Source organism: Tamandua tetradactyla, chromosome 2 (assembly GCF_023851605.1).
Source record: "Tamandua tetradactyla isolate mTamTet1 chromosome 2, mTamTet1.pri, whole genome shotgun sequence".
Lineage (NCBI taxonomy): Eukaryota > Metazoa > Chordata > Mammalia > Pilosa > Myrmecophagidae > Tamandua > Tamandua tetradactyla.
In genome coordinates, this window is record NC_135328.1 from 98,962,237 (window position 1) to 98,969,867 (window position 7,631).

At 41.1% G+C, this 7,631-nt stretch overlaps 2 pseudogenes; one reads left to right on the top strand and one right to left on the bottom strand.

Annotated features, from left to right (window-relative positions):
* The first annotated feature begins 2,725 nt into the window (after positions 1-2,725).
* On the top strand, positions 2,726-3,359 carry LOC143661276 (porimin-like; annotated as a pseudogene).
* A 2,020-nt stretch (positions 3,360-5,379) lies between these two features.
* On the bottom strand, positions 5,380-7,256 carry LOC143661279 (calnexin-like; annotated as a pseudogene).
* Positions 7,257-7,631: the final 375 nt, after the last annotated feature.

The window sequence follows — 7,631 nt, forward strand, 5'->3', positions numbered from 1 at the left end:
CATAATTGTATATTCATCACTATGGTCATTTCTTAGAACATTTGCATCAATTCAGAAAAAGAAATAAAAAGGAAAAAACTCATACATACCATACCCTTTACCCATCCCTGTCATTGACTGCTAGTATTTCCATCTACCCAATATATTTTAGCCTTTGTTTCCCCTATTTTTTTCTATACCCCTTATTACTCCCTTTCATTGATCACCAGCATTTCAATCTATTAAATTTATTTTAACATTTGTTCCCCCTATTATTTATTTATTTCTAATCCATATGTTTTACTCATCTGTCCATACCATAGATAAAAGGAGCATCAGACACAAGGTTTTCACAATCACATGGTCACATTGTGAAAGCTAAATCATTATACAATCATCTTCAAGAAACATGGCTACTGGAACACAGCTCTACATTTTCAGGCAGTTTCCTCTAGCTTAATACACCTTAAACTAAAAAGGTGATATCTATATAATGCATAAGAATAACCTCTAGGATAACCTCTCAACTCTGAAATCTCTCAGCCATTGACACTTTATTTTGTCCCATTTCTCTCTTCCCCCTTTCGGTCAAGGAGGTTTTCTCAATCCCTTGATGCAGAGTCCCAGCTTATTCCAGGATTTCTTTCCCACATTGCCAGGAAGGTCCACACCCCTGGGAGTCATGTCCCACGTAGAGAGGGGGAGGGCAGTGAGTTTGCTTGTGTTGGCTCAGAGAGAAAGGCCACATCTGAGCAACATAAGAGGTTCTCTGGGGGTGACTCTTAGGCCTAATTTTAAGTAGGCTTAGCCTATCGTTTGCAGGGATAAGCTTCATAAGAACAAACCCCAAGATTGAGGACTTGAAACCTGGGTTTTTTAATCAGATGTTTCTGTTTGATCTAAACTGTCACTTCTGGTTTGTTGACACTAGCTTCGATTTTCTCACCTTTAAATGGAAATATCTAGTGTTCTGAGCGCAGGCCTGCATGCAGGGCACAGTTCAGATTTGAAAGGCTCTCAAAGCATGACAATTGTTGTTTTTCACTCGTTATGATTACATATTCAAATTTGGCTTTGTCTTCCAAAATATTTTCTATGTCATCCTCCACTCAACCTCACACAGTCAAAATGATCCCTTGGGTTACCTTGTCATGCATTGTGATTCCCCAAAACAGCTTTTCTTGCCCCTTACAATGCTTTCTTTTTTACTCCCATTTTCTACATACCAGCTTAAAGATTTTGTTCAACATTAAGTGCAAAAGTTTACATTAAATAATAACCTTACAATAGGTTTTCTCAAGCTATTCCTGTCCCCAAATTCTGATAAACACCACTGCCTCCTCTAAAGAGATCCATGCTCATAAATAAGAAGTTTATGGAAATGGGCCATGCAAAGTTGCCAGGGAAAGTTGGTTTCACACTTCTAAGGTATACACATAAGATTAAAATAATTTCAGGTATTGTCTAGTTGAATTCTTGGCACATATTTGTCTTTTGCAAACTAAAACAAGACGTCAGAGAGAAAATGGAAGGAGGGGCAGAGGTATGAGATTTCATATAAATTTACTCTGCTATTCAAGGCTACATCTTCATAACTGTTTCTCTTTGTGAAGCTACTGTTAGGGTAAGAAATGCCTTCAAACTCTCCATTTGATTTCATGAGCTGTAGAGCATCCTAAGTTTCCCAGTTAATGATCCTTTAGAGTGTGTAGAACAAATTCACTTATATCCTGGCATCTGCTACAGAAACAGAATCCAAGTTCACATGTTCAGTCTTCTTTGGCTGAATCATTTAAGAAACAGAATACACCAGAAATTATTTATTGAACTGTTTATTAGTTAAGGTTTATTTAAACTGTCAAGGAAAACACTTGTACCCAGAAGCAAAATTGGCCCCCAAAGACTTTCTTTCTTCTTTTGGCTTTTTTTTTTTAGCTTTTTTATTGTATAATATAACCTATATACAAAGCAAAGAAATAAAAAAGCAATAGTTTTCAAAGCCCTCTTCAACAAGTAGTTACAGGACAGATCCCAGAGTTTGTCATGGGCAACCATACCATCCTCTCAGATTTTCCTTCTAGCTGCTCCGTAACATTGGTGGATAGAAGGATTAAATATTTTTTTATCATCACAAGTGACTTTTTTCCCCTTTTTTTGTGAAAAAATAACATATATACAAAAAAGCAATAAATTTCAAAAAGCACAGCACAAGAATTAGTTGTAGAACAGATTTGATACTGGTATGGGTTACAATTCCACAATTTTAGGTGTTTACTTCTAACTGCTCTAAGAGCTCACAAAGACTTTCTCATACCGTGGAGGGAAAAGTCAGGCCCGGGAGGCCCCATCCAGGTATAAAGGCTACCGCAAAACAGGTCTTTGCTGTCCACTTGTGTTTCTGCGATGTGTGGGAACATGGGTAACGTCACAGCTTGTCCCCGGAATCTCCAGCCCCCGTTTCTCCTATCTTAGATTCCTCTCCTACCCTCCTCTCCAATGATAGCTAAGATTAATCCAAAAGAAAGTGCCTTAAGTAAAACCTTAAGAGAAAGAAAACCGTAAGATCCCCAAGGCTCAAGAGTAATAGAAACAGCTCGGCGCCCTCTCCAGGCTCTGCCCCCCCGCGCTGTTTGATTATCCGGGACCGGGGGCCCCGAGGCGGGGGGAGGGGGTGGGTGGGCGGAGCGGGTGCCTGAGGCCTGGGGAGCCAGTCCTGGCGCCACCACCTCGGTTCGGGACCCACACGGCATCGCGTCCTGCCCTCAGAACAATGGGACTCGGCACACGGGGAGCCTGGACTGCGCTGCTCCTGGGGCCGCTGCAGATATCAGCGCTGTCGGGAACCGCCGTTAGCGGCGCAGCAGATCCGGAGGGAGACGCAAAATGAAAGAGTGCTACGCTTTCTACAGAAGCCCATTGCCAGCTTCATAGGGGATGTCCTACAGATACCTTCCAACGATGCAAGTGAAACTTCCAACAGCACCCTGAAACAGTTAACAGCTCCAGTTTCCTCAGTCTCAAGCAAAGTCAAAGAATCCACAGCCGCCCCTAATATAACACCAGGGGTCTCTACAAATACTTCCACCACCTTAAACTCTACACCCAATACAAGCGTTTCACGAAGCTCATGCCAGATGTCAACATCCCCAGTGGCCACAACCCATAATAGTTCAGTGATGTCTGTTTCTACATCAGTAACAATCAAAGCAACAGTTAATTCTAAGGAAAATAAAGGATCAAAATTTGGCATTGGCAGCTTCTTTGGTGATACTCTATTAACACTGGGAGTTTTATCTATTCTTTACATTGGAGGAAAAACTTATTATTCAAGAAGAGGCATCCAGTATAGAACCATCAAGGAACATGATGCCATCATTTAAGGAAATCCAAGGACCAAGGAAAGAAGAAAGACTGATGCAGCCCTGTCAATTAATTTTGGTTTATTTTTAGTTTAAAAAAGATTCTTTTCTTGAAAATAATACAAACAGGCCAAGCGTATAACATACAATATATTATGCAAATGTTCTTCGTATTACTAAAGGTAAAAAAGTTTTGGTTTGTGGTTTTTTGTTTGTTTTCGTTTTCAAGTCTTGCTAAGTTATTGTTTATTTGCACTCTATACATTTGGGAAAGTCTGCTATATAGCTAAGGTCACTCTGACCACCGAACAACAAATAAAAAGGATAAAGCACTGTACAGCAAGGACAATGCGTCCCATTCTCATAAGGATTTAAGTGAACCAGGAAAAATGTTGACAAAAAACAACTTTTATAAATATCCCTTCCTCCCCTATATAAACAGTGCAGAGGGTTTATATACTCAGTGCAAAAACAGTATCATAAGTACATTTGAAATGCTCTGAATAAAGAGTTAAACACAGACATCTACTTCTGAATATGGTTCAGGGTGGTTTAATAATATTATTACACTCTATTGATGGGGAAGGGACTCTGATAGCACCCACCTGCATTCCACATGAAAATAAAATCTAAGATCACTTTTAAAAATCCTATAAGCCACACTTTAAAAAAAAGAAAGCACTTGAACAAGAATTGCTTTTTTTGTGTAATTTAAGACACAACTATTATATGAATTGAAAAAGAAAACTTGAAAGATTCAGCAGCTATAAAAATCAGAAGCATACTTTATGTCATTCCTCCCATAAATACTTTTAGCCTGCATTCAATTACAGTCAATTCTGAATTGGCTTGCCTCTGCATTAGACTTCTACAGTCTACACACAGAGTAACAAAAATGAAAAAAAAAAAAAAAAGGAAGGTTATATTCTATCCTGTACTTCAACCCTGGAAGGGTGTGCATCTGCTTAAAAAGGAAAAAGAAGAAACACACACAATCACAGTAAAGCTTAACACTGTGCAGAGCTTATCATCATTTTTAGCAATGAACAGTAAGCTACACTGTAAAGAAAATGGATAGCAGAGGAGAAAGCTGGGAATTTGGGGAACTAAGTAAGGAAAACAATGGGAGAAGTGATTACAACCCATCTGAGTCTACTGTGGAGCTCACATGCCCTGCTGGCATGACTTTAAAAAGCCACCTGTTGGAGAAGGCCAGAAACCAGATGCCCTCTGTGTGAAGTATGAATGCCCCAGTGTTACATTAAGCTGCCTCCTCTGAAGCTGAGAGCTGAGAGCTGAGAGCTGTGCAGTTCCAAGGGCAACAGAATACACGTGTGTAACCACCATTAAGTGAAAAGGTTTTGTTTTTCTTTTTGTATATCTCCTTTTTATGTTTTGTTTTGTATTGTATGTCTACTTTTAATACAACTTAAATGGACTGTTTATATAAATTTTGTCTTCCATCCAATCCTTCACGCCTCAATTTCCTTAGGAGGAATTAAGTAATTGAAGCAAGCAAAACAAGATTATAACCACGAATGACTACACTTTAACTATGATTATAAATTTTAAGGGACAGAGACACTTGAATGGTTTCTAATACCAAACTTAAAAAAAAATAAGATATAGAAACTGCAATGCATCCCTCTGGCATTTCTAAATTTTGGTGTTATTTCTGCACTGGCAGATTAATATATTAAATTAAGCCAAGATTTTAAAGACTGGCAAAATTCTATCATTCTGTTTTAGAAAACAAAGATGTTTAAAAATATATACAAATTAGTTTCTTCATGTTACATTTCACAACCATTATATTAAGTGTTTTCTTTCTACCAAAGCAGGGTCCTTTATGTCACAACTGCAATTATTTACTGCTAGCTGTTCAAAATTACATGAGCCGGAGTTCAACTAGAACCTGTTGACGGTGATGTCTTGAGGTTTTCTGAGTTTCAGCCTAAGGTATAGCAGGTCCTCTCCTAGGACAACACTTGCAGGAGAGATGGAGGGAGAAGAAATCACAGATGAAGTTGTTAAGATTGTTTCACTCTCTTCGTGGCTTTCTGTTTCTTAGTGATCTGTTCAAAATTTCATCCTCCCCTGCTTTAGGTTTTCTATTTTCCTCCTCTTGACTGACAGCCACCATCTTCTTCAGCATCACTTTTTTGTTTCTCTTCAAGTCTTTCTTCACCTTCCCCTCCTCATCTGCCTTGTCCTTGTCCTCCTCCTCCTTCTCTCCTTCCCCCTCCCTCACTTCCGGCTGAGGAACATCAGTCTTCAGCTCCACAGCACTGCACTGCTTCTTTCCAGAACAGCAGAAGAGGATCGCAAGAAGCCCAGGCAGAACTCCAGTCACAGTGTAGACCACCCCAAGCCATGGGTGCTCTTCGGCTGCCTCAATCATCTGCCCCCTACACCTGGCTCAGCAGCCCCATCAGCATGTTTTTTTAGACCCCATCCATCATGGGCCTAATCGACTACTTGTCAATGACCACGAATTATAAAGTTGTCAAAAGAAAAAAAAGTGAGGGGTCATGGACCATAGCTCCAAACCAATAGCACTAAAAGGAGTCATTTTGAAAGGCTCCAGATTTTCAAAGAAGTCTGGATTTGGTATTTTTCTTGGTTTCCAGATTCCCTAGTAGTCAGGGTTGTCAATGATGGGAGGCTTCCCTTATAGTTGGGGTTGTCAATCATAGGTCACTGCCAGGAACCAGAACCAGGGGCCGATTCACACTTGGGGTTGGCAATCTGGGGAGCATCCCATTCTCTATTCATATCTTCATCCCAGTACTCTGGCTTCTCTGCATCTGGCTCGGGAATATATTCTGATTCTGGTTCATCAACTAACCAGCCTTCAGATTTTGTGACCTCTTCATCTAAATTCTTAACAGGGATATCTTCATCCCAGTCATCTGGCTTGACAGCATCCGATCTGGGATTTTTGGTCTTTCATCCCAGTCCTCAGGCTTCCGGTCCACTGGGTCCTCAATTTCACGCAAAGGAGTTACGGGGTGAGTCATATCATTCAGCAGATTTCCACTGTTCTTGACAGATTAGTCACCTAACATTTCAAAAGTATTATCTGGATTCAAGATTAACATATAAAGATGTGTTTTCTCAACAGTAAAATAGGTCTTCAGACCTGCATCTGGCATCTTAGCAGGCTTTTCTTCATATATACTTGTCTTTGGGTTTTGTTTTGTGTTTTTTTTTCAGGGGCAGGCACGGGGAATCGAACCTGGGTCTCCTGCATGGCAGGCGAAAACTCTGCCTGCTGAGCCACCGTGGCCCACCCTGCCGTTGAGTTTTTGTGCTGGAAGATGAAGTGCAACATATAGTCCTCTCCTCATTTATCTGGACTAAACATAATCATGTATGGGGTGGTTCATGGAATTGATCCAGGCTAAGTTCTGGGGTTTTGGAAAGCAGTGCCACATAGGCACCGCCACATTCTATCCTATTTTGGAAATTAGCCTCATACTGAACAGAAGAGGCTTGCTGTCAAACAAGAAGGACTTGTTCAGTTTTCCAGAGATGGCGTAGTTTGGCATGAGACGTCAACAAAAGTTCTTTATTGTCTGAAAGCGTCCTTTCCTTCATTTCATCTACCTCTCACTTTCCATCATATTGGGCAATTTCATCATCAGTCATTTTTTTGGCTTTGGATAAAACCCAGGGTTCCTCTCAAAGGAATCAGCAAAATGCACTTCCCCTGTGGGAACCGGAGCTTTGTAAGTGACCTTTGGGGATGGAGGAGGAGCGCTGGTTCAGGTTTCGGTATTGAGCCTTCCACCTCCTCAGTGACATCATCAAGGTCGTCCTCAATATCAATCCTATAGCATCATGCCCCTCATGCGCTTCAGTGACAGCAGTCCCAAGTTCCAGAAACATGCGCAGCCACCACTTCCCTTCCTTGGTCTCAATCCTCGCTGGACCACCAAGGCACCCGTGCCTCGTCGCTCTCGCGCCCAGGCGGGGCCACGCGCTGCAGTGGAAACCGCGGTGGAGGCAACCCTGGTTCGTGTGTTTTTCTTTCTTTTTTTTTTTTTTTTACATGGGCAGGCACCGGGAAATGAACCCGGGTCCTCTGGCATGGCAGGCAAGCATCCTTGCCTGCTTAGCCACCGTGGCCCACGTGTGTTTTTCTTAATGAACGTTTGGAGCTTATAAACAGTTAGTGTGTAGTGATTACATTCACTATTAGCAAACACCTAGTAAGACAGGCAAGTCCTCTCCCATTTTTTTGTAGCATTGGTCACATAGGGACAGTAATTGGAAAACATCACCCCTAAA